This window comes from Rhinichthys klamathensis, unplaced genomic scaffold (assembly GCF_029890125.1).
Source record: "Rhinichthys klamathensis goyatoka isolate OS25496 unplaced genomic scaffold, OSU_Roscu_1.1 h1tg000070l_1, whole genome shotgun sequence".
NCBI classification, from domain to species: domain Eukaryota; kingdom Metazoa; phylum Chordata; class Actinopteri; order Cypriniformes; family Leuciscidae; genus Rhinichthys; species Rhinichthys klamathensis.
The window spans coordinates 132767-147473 of record NW_026606613.1 but is presented as its reverse complement, the minus strand read 5'-3'; the positions used below and the strand labels follow the sequence as shown (position 1 = coordinate 147473).

General features: G+C 37.2%; 1 protein-coding gene and 1 pseudogene across 1 annotated transcript in view; one reads left to right on the top strand and one right to left on the bottom strand.

The window, feature by feature from the left end:
• LOC130084985 (small integral membrane protein 10-like protein 2A) overlaps positions 1-14707 on the top strand; it is a 168588-nt gene that overhangs the window by 32012 nt on the left and 121869 nt on the right. The gene's annotated exons all lie outside the window — the stretch shown is intronic.
• LOC130084987 (ras-related C3 botulinum toxin substrate 1-like) overlaps positions 7450-14707 on the bottom strand; it is a 36275-nt pseudogene continuing 29017 nt past the window's right edge.

Sequence of the window (14707 nt, the reverse complement as noted above, 5' to 3'; positions counted from 1 at the left end):
TGCTCGCGAGCGCCCCCTCTGCGGTCGATTTGCGCCCTTGATGCGCACTTTTGCCGAGCCCACGCTGATGCGGACTCCACAGCAGACTTCTTCCCGACATTCAAAGCGGCGTTACGTCGCGAAAGTGCGGACTCAGAGGAAGACCGCGAGTGCTTAGGGTTCCATTTGGGACAGGGCAATGGTCTCAAAACGAGCATTTACAAAACGAATTCTCTCCCGCTGCTTACTGTGCCTGGGCAGTTTAAAATAATTTGTATCCAAACCACAATGCTTAAAAACGCGTTTAAATTATAAACTTGTATCATGATGGCGCAGGAAAATGTACATATTTCTACCAGATATATTATCGCCAGCCCTTTAGGCGAAAATAGAGTTTGATCAAACACAAAAAGCATCATACATCCATCAAGTTAATAATCAAACTTACCGAAAATTTGTGGGGTCGATGATGACGCATGTGTTTTAAGAATAGTCTAATGAAGTGAAGAGTGGAGGCGATTGATTGGTTGATGCGTATATTCTAATAAGGCGCAGGCACTCCAGGCAGCCATCTATAGGCCTACGTGCAGGCAGCAGGTAGATCGTTCACAAGTTAAATATAGAATAAATGTATTTGTTATATCAAATTAAAACGTGACGTTTCAATTCACCATGCCCTGCTGCCCACAGGGGTTTGATTGACAGGTGAACTGGCCAATCATAACGCCGAATACGCAATTTTGTCCGACAATAAAGCTGTCAGTAGATTAACGTCGGTGGACTTGAACTTTAAAACGGTATTGTTTAAATTACTTAAATGACAATATTTGAAAGTTGAGACTTTGTTTCATATCAACAGTAAGCTGCTCTGAACTCTCTCTTGTAGTCAATCGTAACGTTAGTCTTTGCCCCGCAATGTATTTTCCAGTGCATGAGTGAGAACATGATGTGCGTGACTCGTGAGAGACGCCTGGCTTGTCACACAGTAACTAAAAAAGGCGGGTCTTTGCGAACGGTCACTATTTAATGATAATGATTCCATGATAATGCATGGAATATACGGCAAAGCGCCACTTAACAACAGGGCGAATTTGTGGGGGGCGTTGCGTGGTAGGCTTTGGCAATCAGATGGCTAGTATCTACTCCACAGCCAATCACGGGCCCCCTCCTTGCTCGGGCCCCGGGGCTTTAGCCCCGCCTAGCCCTATTGTTAATGCGGCCGTGGCTGTACAGTGCGTAAAGTTTATCCATGAGGATTTTGAAATGATTTATAGCCCCCATTTCTTTCATCACATCACCAACTGCAAGCTCAAGTCGATGCGCAGAGCAGTGCCACACCATGATGTTTGGGAAGCGGGTTTTAAGTCGAGTTGCCACCCCACTCTTGCGTCCGAGCATCACTGACGCACCGTCACATGTGAGACCGACGAGTGTTTTCAAGAGGAATGCCTCGTCTAAGTTTGCGTGATCTAAGGCATCCAACAGTTTGCGGACAATGCCTTCTGCGCCAAAATCATCTAACTCCACAAGATCAAAGAATATGTTCTCGGGCGATTCCATCTCTGGCAACTGCATTCGTAAATACACGATTAATGCACTCTTTTTATTTAAGCCTGTGGCCTCATCCAACATGAGTCCGATTTTTGGAGCACAAGTGACAATCCTCTCAAGCAGTTTTTTTTTCATGTCAGTTGCAATATGCTGTTGTATATGAGAACATGCCACGTTAGAGTGGAGAATCCTCCCCATATCCACACCATTCATTTCCTGACAGTTTATTTCATGTTCAAAGCCGTGAGCTGGCCTGTGACGCTTGGCCTCCTTGTAAGCGGTGCGAAAAATTCTGCCAGTCGTTTGCACCTGGTCGTTTTGGATATTGATTACTGCGTTTACCAATATATTTTCGTTTGCTTTATCACAAATATTTAATGCCATTACACTCCCATGCTCAAAAACTTTTTACCTTAAGGCTCTTTGCTTTTTTCTTAAATCGGGCGCAGATGATGTCACTGAGCCCGAGATCCATTCTTTTGCCAGTTTCACACCTGCAGTTTTTTCCGGACCGAGTGATCCCACTTTTTTACAAATGGCACAGCCCAGTCCAGTTTTGTCCATTAAAAGCCCGGGATAACTTTTTTTTTTTTCTCTGTAAACTGAGCGTCCGTCCAGATTTGCCCAGTTTGAGTGTTCCCGACAAATGTACCTGCTGTGTCGCCATCACAATCTCTCGCAGATTCAAAGTGCCCATCAGCCGTCTCGTCGTCATCCTTATCTCCTTCCCTGTGTGGGTCATCATCATCCCCGCTAATGACAGGTGCAAAATTAGCAGCATTAATGGTAGGCGTACTACTGCTGTGTTCACCGTGGTCTCCACATTCTTGATCGGTGGAAACGATTTTTGCTTGTTTGGGATTTGACTGGCCAGCGTATTTGAAAAAGTTAAGTAAACTTTGCTGTCTTTTTGAAATTTTTACCCTAAAACGAGGCGAAAAAAAATCTCAGCACAAGAAGCGCGCATAGCATGTGTCACTTGAAGTGCCGTGCCGCCCCTCCCCCTCTTGTCTTACCCTGAAAAAAAATCACGTCAAAACGCATCGAAAATGCAGACACAAGATTTTTGTGGGACTTCAATGGGGAATAAAGACTAACAAGACAGATAACAACATTGAACACTACACAAACAGTAATTTTATTTTTTTTAATTTAGGCTATTCATTTTCTATAGTGACACAGAAGGTGCCGGATCCAATAAAAAAGGTTCCGGATCCAACGTCGGAGGTGCCGGAACATGTTCCGGCTTAAATTAAGCCCTGGGTATAGCGTATTGTTTTCTATCAGAATAATCTCGATAACTTCACTTTTTAAAGTCCCCATGAATTCAAAATTGACCATACTTACTTTGTTTGCCTAAATTGATCGTTTTGTGGTGAACAATTCATCCATATGTGACGGGATTAGGTGATTGACAGCAATATTGGCCTATCAGCAAACGGTACTTTCCATTTAAAGTCTGATTGGTTGTCACCCGGGATGCGTCACGTCCGTTTTCCCCGTTTGTTTGCTTGTGTCCATGGAGGCTGTAGTGCAGCTTTATGTGTTGGTGCTGTTGCCCATTCACGCTGTCTGGTGGATGTGCTTATTGATCGCGTGATTCCCTGTATCCCATTGTGCTATCGATGGGGCATGACTGTGACCAATCCGTGGCTATAAAGTGTGCTATCTGACGTGATATCCTGATGGATTCTCCCTCTCGTTCTCTGCCGAGATTTGTAGTTGCTGCTCTCACGCTGTTAAACAAATGCACAAAAATATAAAAAATCATTAAGCTGTCATTTATGTGCATTCATAAAGTCAGAGGGTGTTCTAATGTGTTAAGTTTAAATGTTAGAAAAATAAATCTGCTCTTCAAAAGGAGTCATTGAGGTGTCAAGAGAAACAGGATGGGGGACAACTCCCCCAGGAAATATGGACAATATATCTTATCATAACAATCAATGGATAAGAGTAGGCTATATAATATGTAACTTTGCGACCATTTTGTTTTGACTTTTTCCTGAAGACACCGGTATAACCATCTAATTATATTGATCTTACAGCCTGGTCCGTGTGAAGTGTCAAAATGGCCCCATTTTGGGGTCTCCCCAGCCAGACAGGAATGCTTCAGATCAGGAGATTTTATGGTTGGAGACAGTTGTGGTCTTTGATTGTAAAACACCATGTGGCCGCACTATCTTTTAATTGCTACCCAGGGGCCCCGGACATGATGGAAGCGATCTTCATTTTCAATTTAGCAAATGGAGAGCAAGTATCTCTTCACCTCAGAAATTCAAGGATCTGTGATTTAACCAGAGCCAAAAAGACCTCCTAATTTCACCAATGGTAGGTACACTTCAACATACGTTTAAAACGAGTTTTAAATACTTAATAAAATGTCATCTTATTTCGTAAACACTGTTTTATATGTTTATTTATCTGTGTAAGGCAGTATTCCGTGGTGTATTAGATGTATCTTGATAATTTAACATCTTATTTAAAATAATATGAACTATTATTCACTAATTTATATGTTTTATTTATCTATGTAAGTCAGTATATCGCAGTGTGAACCTATATCCCTGATGTAATAGATTAAAATGTGTATACTTGGTAAATTAACAACTTATTTAATATAATATCAACTATTATTTACTATTTGATATGGTCATTTATCTGTAAGCCAGTATATTGTGGATAATTTAACGTCTTATTTCAAATAATATCAACTATTATTCACTATTTTATACATTTTATTTAACTATGTAAGACAGTATATTGTGGATAATCTAACATCTTATTTTGTATAAACACTGTTTTATATGTTTATTTATCTGTGTAAGGCAGTATTTCGTGGTGTATTAGATTAAAATTAGTAGACTTGGTAATTTAACAGCTTGTTTCAAATAATATGAACTATTATTCACTAATTTATATGTTTTATTTATCTATGTAAGTCAGTATATTGCATTGTGAACCTATATCCCTGATGTAATAGATTAAAATGTGTATACTTGGTAATTTAACAACTTATTTAATATAATATCAACTATTATTTACTATTTGATATGGTCATTTATCTGTCAGCCAGTGTATTGCAGTATCCACATAATGTTCCTATCACCTATTATTCACTATTTTATTTATTGGTGTAAAACAGTTCATTGTCGTACATTAGATTAAAATGTGTATACTTGGTAATTTAACAACTTATTTAATATAATATCAACAATTATTTACTATTTGATATGGTCATTTATCTGTAAGCCAGTATATTGCGGTATCCACATGATGTTCCTATATCACCTATTATTCACTATTTTTATTTATCGGTGTAAGACTGTATTTCGTGGTGCATTAGATTAAAGTTTGCATACTTGGTAATTTAACAGCTTGTTTCAATTATTTTATATGTTTTATTTATCTATGTAAGTCCATATATCGTGGTGTCCGCATGATGTTCCTATGTCACCGATGTAATAGATTAAAATATGTATACTTGATAATATATTTTCATATAATATGAACTATTATTCACTAATTTATATGTTTTATTTAACCGTAATGCTTATTATTTTTAAAACTCATTTGTGACATTTTGTCTGCTCAGAAAGATTTAAGAATCTGTGACATTATCCAGATAGGCGCATAAAGGCTCCCTCATTAAGTTCAACATGTTTAAAACAAACTTTTTAAATGTTTAATAAATTTAACATCTTATTTAATTGAATCACTATTTATGTGTTTTATTCAAGTACATTGCTTTTTATTTTTAAAACTCATTTGTGACATTCTCCCCAACAGACAATCTGGATGATGCAGTGCCGGCTGAAAAGCATATCCGCGGACCCTCTGTTCATAATTTCAGCGTTCTGTGAACATTATCCAGATATAATAAAAACTTTCCCTGAAAACATTCCTAACAGTTACACAAAGCAGATTGCAGGGTCGTAAACACACATCATAAACACCCCGGAACCAAGCACGGCCAAAAGGTCACACAAACCACCTGATAGTTATAAAACCCTCCCCATCCTCATATCCTGTCATAAAACAGCTGTCAAAACCATCAATTATGCTGCCATAAATCATTTTTGACATAAGCTGCCCTATATAGACTACTACCAAGAACCAATGAGGTTCATTCTCATGTTACGCAGCACGTTTGAGCTTCTGCAAGAACCAATGAGGTTCATTCTAAAGTTACGCATCATGTTTGAGCTTCTGCAAGAACCAATGAGGTTCATTCTCATGTGTTACGCAGCACGTTTGAGCTTCAGCAAGAACCAATGAGGTTCATTCTCATGTTACGCATCATGTTTGAGCTTAAGCAAGAACCAATGAGGTTCATTCTCATGTTACGCAGCACGTTTGAGCTTCTGCAAGAACCAATGAGGTTCATTCTCATGTTACGCAGCACGTTTGAGCTTCAGCAAGAACCAATGAGGTTCATTCTCATGTTACGCATCATGTTTGAGCTTAAGCAAGAACCAATGAGGTTCATTCTCATGTTACGCAGCACGTTTGAGCTTCTGCAAGAACCAATGAGGTTAATTCTCATGTTACGCAGCACGTTTGAGCTTCAGCATGAACCAATGAGGTTCATTCCAGAGGTGGGCACAAATACATCAAAAACTATTTTGTTACAAAATACAAATACTGGCTCATGAAATGTAACAAAATAAAATACAAAATACTGATGTGAAAAATGTATTTAAATAAAATACAAGTAATTAGTATTTTGAAAATGCAAAAATACTCCCACAATAAATTTAAGTCTTTTTTTTATTACTGAAATGTCAATAACACAAATAGTAGCAATAACACAAATATGATAAATGTGTAAATTCAAAATGGCGAAGTAGCAAAATAAAAAAAGTATGGGCATTTCACTAAATCTCTACAGGGCCTGAAATAGCTCCCTCTGACGTAAATGGCATGTATAGCTAAGTTCACATCAATGGTGTGGTAGTTTTATACAAAATCAATATCAATATTTCTCATATGCAATACGTTTATATTGTGAACGCTTGCTTAGCATGGAGATTTCAGTGGAGTTACGACAGACGCGCTGTTTCATAATAGGTAGGGCATATGATGTCCTTTTATAAATGACAACACAGTGCATTAATCTCATAAGGCACAATTATTTTCTCTATAATGCCATTCAGTGTGCAATATGTGTGTGTGTAGACTGTATATTTTTCACAAAACACTTTACCTTAAAGGTGCTATCAGCGATTTCAGGCCCAAAAAAGGCCGAAACATAAATTATCACATTCATCTAATTTTTCCTAGGGGGAAATCACCGACAGGGGGTGGGTGTTGTGAGGTTTTGCTCCGACTTCGCGTGCAGCCGTGCACGAGTGCAAAACCTCACAACACTGTCGGTGATTGGTTGGAACACTGTTTATTTAGGTTTTGGTGGTTGGTGAAACCCATTGTTTTTGTGTGCAGATCTCAGAGCGTAGGCTGCCTACAGAGACGCGTTTTTTGGACGGCATGCTTATGGGGCGGGCAGCTAGCAGATCGCTAGGAAAAATTAGATGAATGTGATCATTTATGTTTCGGCCTTTTTTGGGCCTGAAATCGCTGATAGCACCTTTAATGCCGTTTTTAAGAGGAGCAGCGCCACTTCTTCTCCTGTGTTCAAAACTCATTCACTTCTTGGAGGGAGCCCGGTCTACAGGGTGTCATGTGATTTTCGTGCATCTAACCTGGACATTGCCATTGCCAACATCAGACCGAAAATATGGCAAAATCTTTTACTATGGTGATTTTTCTTAAGTATTTAAGTATTTTAAATACTCTAAATACACTCCCTCAAAATATTTTGTTACAAACTACATTTTATTTTTTCCACACCAGCAAAATACAAATTACACTAAAGTAATTAAATACGTATTTAAAATACATTTAATTGAAATACTGCCCATGTCTGATTACGATGGAGGAAAAGTTGAGAGATGAAAGCCGGGTCTCGTTTCTCCTTCAGAAACACAGTTTGGGTGGCATCAGTCTCTAGAGAAGTGAGCATTTTCTGCCCCTCTTCTTGACCGGCGGGGGGCACAGCACGGCCCGGATGGCCTCGTCGAACACCGTCTTCAGCCCGCGCTGTGTGAGCGCCGAGCACTCCAGGTACTTCACCGCCCCTGACACACACACACACACACACACAAGAGCACGGGTTCAGGATAAACATCTTCAAAGATACTTCATTTTTTTTTTTTTTTAATTACCAGAATACTCAGTGCCCTGTTACAGTGTTTACTTCCTTTTTATTCACATATTGATATATTTTTAAACAATTAAATACTTTATTTATGAAAAATACTGTAATTAGAAGGCAACTTCTTGAATCTGCAAACCTATGTGTTTTCTAATTTATTTCTAATTTATTAAATATTGACTAAAATAAATAAATATATATATATATATATATATATTACATACATATTAGGGGTGTAACGATACAGGTATTCGTATTGAACACATTACAAACCGAACGGTTCGTTGGACCATTTTTCCTGCCGAACAAAATTTTGTAAGCATTCGCGCTAACGCGGTTGACCACCACAACGTTGCCCAACATCAGATGGTAAACGTGATGAAAGCGGAACGAAACTGCGCAACTCATTTGTGCTTAACGGACCGTTATGAGTTTGGACCAATGTCAGTGCAACCTATGCAACACAAGCCAATCTTGATCAAGTGACACTACACAGCGTTAAGAGATCCAGTGAAGAAAGCATTTTAATTCGCTACAGAAGTTATAACATCGCTGCGAGATCTAGTAAGCTTGCATTCAAATTTCTCCGTTATTATTTCGACATTATGAATAAAATTGCTGCCCTCAAATGTTAATCTGGAGCCTTGCAAACTTAAAATAAACCTGATATAAAATAAACCTTTGTTTATAACTACTACAATATTACATTTAATTTTTTCATAAGGAGCTGTTTTTGTTTTATATGCTAAGAAGAGTCAAGTAGGCTATAGCTCCATCATTGTTCAAATTAAAAAAAGATAAAAAAAAGTTAGTTTTAATAAATAAATTAAAATTTTAAAATCACTTAATGATGTTAGTTTAAATAAAAAAATAAAAAAATTAAGCATTTCTTTCTTTTTGCTGTATCGAAAACATACCGAACCGTGTCACCACTGTATCATATCAAACCATGAATTTTGTGAACCGTTACACCCCTAATATATATACTGTATATAAATTAGGGGTGGAACGTTACATTTATTCGTATTGAACCGAAACGATACGGGCGTCACGGTTCGGTGCACGAATTTACACGAAGAATACACGGTATAAAAATAAATAAAACTCGCGTGCAAATTAATTAATGTAATGCGGAACTACTGTTAGATACGCGGGTTCTTTAGGGACACATAATCTGTACCATCGGCTTAGCTCTGAACGCGCGTTCACTTCAAACGTTGGCTAGCGTCGAACTAGACGCGAATTTGACGCTCTATTCGCGTTTGGTGTGACCGCATATTGAACAGGCTGCAATGTCAAGATTGCAATGCTGGACTGTGTGTGTGTGCGTGCGTGCGTGCTAGTGTGTGTGTGTGTGTGCACGTGCACGCGAAAGAGAGAGAGAGAGATGCGCGGGCGCGATCGAACTGTGTGTGTGTGTGTGTGTGTGTGTGTGAGAGAGTGAGAGATGATCATACAGATCATTAAACCTGCAAAGTTTTTACTTATATTTGTGTACACTCGCAATAAAACACAACATTGTGCTTTTGTCACACTGTAAACTCTTGTCAAACTGTAACCTACAACACACACACACACACACTGTTTTAAAAGCAAAACATATTTATCCAACTCCATTTCAAAACAGTCTGTCGGTCCCATCTTTTGGACATTCATCATATTGCATTGGTTTTCATTTCTTGTCCTCGGAGCACTAATCTTACACATTTTACATTGATTAAAAAAGAAAATCGAATGTTTTTAATGGTAGTATTTTATACAGAAATCAATTATTTATAATTCAGTTGAGAATAGTGTTACATTGTTAATTAATAATGTTAATTAAAATTAAGGAAAACAAATATATTGATCTGAAATATAGCAAATTAATTTTAAATTAATTCAGGTACAATTACCAAACATATCGCAATTTAATTAATAAAATAATTATATAAGACTATTGTCAGTGCACTACAAATAAACTGGTTCTATGCCTTTATTAATAAAACTTATTTAAAAAATACAATGCCTTCTGCATTTTTGTTTTGCTTTTCCCTCCACTGTACCAAAATCGTACCGAACCGTGATGTCTGAACCGAGGTATGAACCGAACCGTGACTTCTGTGTACCGTTCCACCCCTAATATATATATATATATATATATCGGCTTTATATCGGCCGCCCTGCTCTCTAAGATATCGGCATCGGCCATCAAAAAAACAATATCGGTCGCCCACTAATTTAGAATTTGTGAAATACACACTGATGTCTATGTAAGCGGCAATAATAATAATTTCCATTATAAGTAGACGACACGTTTTATTCATATCAGATACACATTGTGTAAGTATCTTTAAAGTTAACTCTATTCTTCTGCCAGTTCACCGGCCACTTACTTTCATGTATTTCGGGAGAAGTGGATGAACTCACTTGTTGTAAATCCAACAGATCCGATTCTCTGAACGGTGGCACAAACTAACATGGAGGCGCATACAGCTCAACTAATGCGATCGTTATACGGGCGTTTAAACAGCAGAACACCTCCACTTGCACATATTTGACAATCGGAATATCAGATATTTCATGCCATAGCTAACAATTTTGTGAATATTTTGAATAAAAAAGGAAATAAAAGCAGACCATCAGTCATTCAGCGCTATTGTAGCTGCGGTGTCATGTGACAAACATTAAAAGTGATAAATAACGGTCACCTTGAAAAACTCACGGGGGTCAGCCAGAATATGTTGAATGTACGTGTAAAAATGTTAAATATGAATACACAGCCTGTGTTCATTTTTTTCTTAAGTACAGGACTTTTTTTTACTTCATATTTTATGTACAGTCGTTTTTATTTCACTTTTAGGTGCAATACATTTGAATTTAATCATTATTTAAGTTTTTATCAGTGCAGTGATAATATTCAAACTGTTTTTACAATGTTTAGAGTGGCTGACAATAATAAATTATGATATTCCTTCCAGAAACCCCGTGGTTTGCACTGATGTTAAAATACTTCTTATGATTCAGTAAAACACTGCTGTTCACTTTCAGTTTTGTTTCAAGTTGTAGGGATATTTTCTTGTAACAAAAATAATGTGAAACACGTATGTAGGTTATACAATTTAAGATAATTAAAGTTTACTTTACACACTTTTTAAGCATTAATATATCGCATATCAAATTATCTAATGAGTTATTGCATATCGCATTTTTCTTCAATATCGTGCAGCCCTACACTGTAAAAATGACTACGACTGAATATGTTAAATCTAATCAATAAAATTGAGGCAACAGATGACAATCAATATTATTAATTAAATTTAACAAATTAGAATTGAGTAATAATTAACCAAATGAATTACTTAAAAGTTAACCATTTAAAATGAGTAAAATTTACACATTTTTCTAAACAAAAATATCGGAATAACAGACTGACGTCAAAGACGAATTAAGAAATCTTTTTTTTTTATTGCCATCATTGAAGACACCTGATGTTAACAAGCAGAATCACTGAAGGAGAAAACCGTAAATTGTAAGTCACCATTATGGAGATCAGTGTGTGTTTTAGTTGGGCTCTTGGCCCTTAACTCATTAACTTTAGATGTTGTTTGGCTGCTGTACGTGAATTATAACAGCCAGATGAACAAATAGAAAAGGTGATCTGATGGTGTTGGTTATGTTTTAACATAATCATTATTTCACAATCATTTGACCTGAATCACTGAACTCATATAGAGCCCAGTTTCTGAGTAAGGTTTACTTTATTAATTATAGCAGCACTGGCCTTGTACAGCATCATATTTTTAGCATTTTCAATGAAACCAAATGATCAAAACAATAAAAAGAAAACTTCAGAAATCATTTTATGTAGGCACACACAGACATCAATAATTAGCGTATGAATCTCAGCAATGGTGACAAACAGATCACCTCTGATCATAAGCTCATTATTTATTCATGCAGCAATTCATGATGGGAGCCATGAATGAGTTTTGATTGGTGGCACCCAGAATGCACTGCAACATGCGTTGTTATTATCACCATTGTTGAGATTCACAGGCTGATTCTAGATCTCTGTGTGTCTAAAAATTAAATCAAAACAAAAACAAAAATAGTTTTTTTGTATTTGAGACACATTTAAAAATAAATCTATGGATTACCTTGTGAAATCTAAAAATATTATACTGTACAAGGACAGTGTTGCTATAATTAATAAAGTAAACCTAAACTGGGCTCTATATGAGTTCAGTGATTCAGGTCAAATGATTGTGAAATAATGATTATGTTAAAACATAACCAACACCATCAGATCACCTTTTCTATTTGTTCATCTGGCTGTTATAATTCACGTACAGCAGCCAAACAACATCTAAAGTTAATGATTTAAGGGCCAAGAGCCCAACTAAAACACACACGGATCTCCATAATGGTGACTTAAAATTGACGGTTTTCTCCTTCAGTGATTCTGCTTGTTAACATCAGGTGTCTTCAATGATGGCAATAAAAAAAAGATTTCTTAATTCATCTTTGACGTCAGTCTGTTATTCCGATATTTTTGTTTAGAAAAATGTGTAAATTTTACTCATTTTAAATGGTTAACTTTTAAGTAATTCATTTGGTTAATTATTACTCAATTATAATTTGTTAAATTTAATTAATAATATTGATTGTCATCTGTTGCCTCAATTTTATTGATTAGATTTAACATATTCAGTTGTAGTAATTTTTACAGTGTAGTGTGAACTCAGCATGTTTCCCTAATATCTGTATTTGTATGCTTTAGTACAGAAAACAAAAGATATACAGCACCTTTAAGGTGAAAGGCACTACTAAAGTCGCCCACTGAAGTGTTTTGGCGGCGTGTTTAAGCACCTACCGATCTCTTTGGCCATGGCCAGGCCCTGAGGATACGTGATGGGCGTGAGTTCCTTCTCCTTCAGCTTCTCGATGGTGTCCTTATCGTCTCTCAGATCAAGCTTGGCTCCCACCAGGATGATCGGAGTGGCTGGACAGTGGTGTCTCACTTCTGGATACCACTGAACACACGGCATTTCACATTATCACAACATCCAGCACTGGTAACAACGTCTGCTAGGTTGGTTTTACCTCGTACTCTGAAGGGGAAAGCTCTCACCTTTGCACGGACGTTCTCGAAAGAGGCAGGACTCACAAGGGAGAAGCAGATGAGAAACACGCCCTATGGGACAAAAGCATTCGGGATGTACCAATGGAGATATACAGAAGTGTTTACAATATTTACAGAGCATTAAACTAACACCGTTCATATGCACGTGCTTTTATGGTATGTATTACTGCCAGAATTGTGCAAGACACTGACATTTGAAGTGCTGTTGCATTGAAGTGTATGGAAGTAAAATAATCCCAAATGTTTTTGAAACAAAAAGCCTGTTGAATTGTACTACTTGAAAAAAATATGCATTGCATTAACCCTGCTTGTATTTTAATGCATTGTATTTTTAGGGCTTGTATTTTTATAGGCTGAAATTTAGCATGGTTGAATATTTAAGCTGTGAATATTTCAAATCAAAACATTTCAAACACATTTTCATTAGTAAAATTTCAATAATCCATATTCACCTTTCATATTTAATTTCCCAAATATTCAAACTGGTTAAAAATACAACCTATAATATTCAACAGGCGGTTTTCGGTCCATTTTATTTCGCTTTGCAAATTCGCTTCCACAAATTCAGTGGTTCAAATTCGACAGTAAATTCAACGTTGACATCCAGGAGCTGCAGGAAAAGCAGTCGATTACCGAGCATAATCTCCATCTGCTGTTAGTCGACCTCACCAGCAGGGGGTGCAAGCGCGTGTTATTGACCAAGACCAGAGCAACAGTTAGCGCAAGCCATTCATTCATAAAAACTCAGCATGCATTATGTTTTTTGTGACGATTATCTGGGTCAGTATATATGCGGAAAAGATGATAAAGGCACAAAAGCTGTTTTTATGTTTCATTCATTGTTACTTTCCCTGTGTAGCCTTATGTTATCAGCCTTTTCTACAGTGAACGGGATTATAATCTGTTTCCCTCAATACATCATCATACTCAAAGATTCCCCGAATTCCGTCAGGACAAAGCGTAGCTTAATGGACTACAGTGATATAAAAGACCAAACTCGCACCTTATTTGGAAAGTATGTATTGTACATGTACTGCATTAGATTAAACTGGGAAGTAGCACTTTCATATTGTTGTTCTATATTGTTAGTTTAACTAGTCGCTTTGGATAAAAGTGCCAGCTAAAAGACTAAGGCCCCGTTCACACTGCAGGCAAAAGTGGCCCAAATCTGATTTTTTTGGGGTCAAGTGACCAGGTCAGACTTCTTCAGAGGTAGTGTGAACACTCAAATCTAGCCCAGATCTGATTTTTTCAAATCAGATTTAGACCACATACATTAATGTAAAATTGGGTTGACATTCGCACATTTAGGGACCGTCTCTAAAGTAACAAGTCATATAGGCCTAAACGTTTCTAACTTCAATAGCAAACTTCAATCTATTTGAATAAATTGCGGATTATGCCTGAGCCTGACACCTACATGAACACTTTACAGTTGGTTTTATGACTGTAAGTCGTTCTTTTCAAATGGTATTTAAGTTAGAAACGTGTATACCAATTTCGCATGTAACTTTAGAGACGGTCCCTAAATGTGCGAATGTCCAATGTCAAACCAAATTTATGCCAGTATATCACTGGGAAACGCTCAGCATTAAACTTTGCGCGTTAAATTCATATTCTGAGTCCATCTGCTAGCCTGCGAGTTTGGTCTTTTATGTCCATTAAGCTACGTTAAGCGTTTTATATGTCCAGCAGGGGAATCCTGACATATTGAGGGAAACCAAACCCTAGTACTGCATGCAGCACATCGCTGCAATATAAGGTTAAGGCAACTAAACAACCAAGAGAAATATGTCAAATGTAACACTGGATCTGTACATCCGCATCGGGGGAATAACATT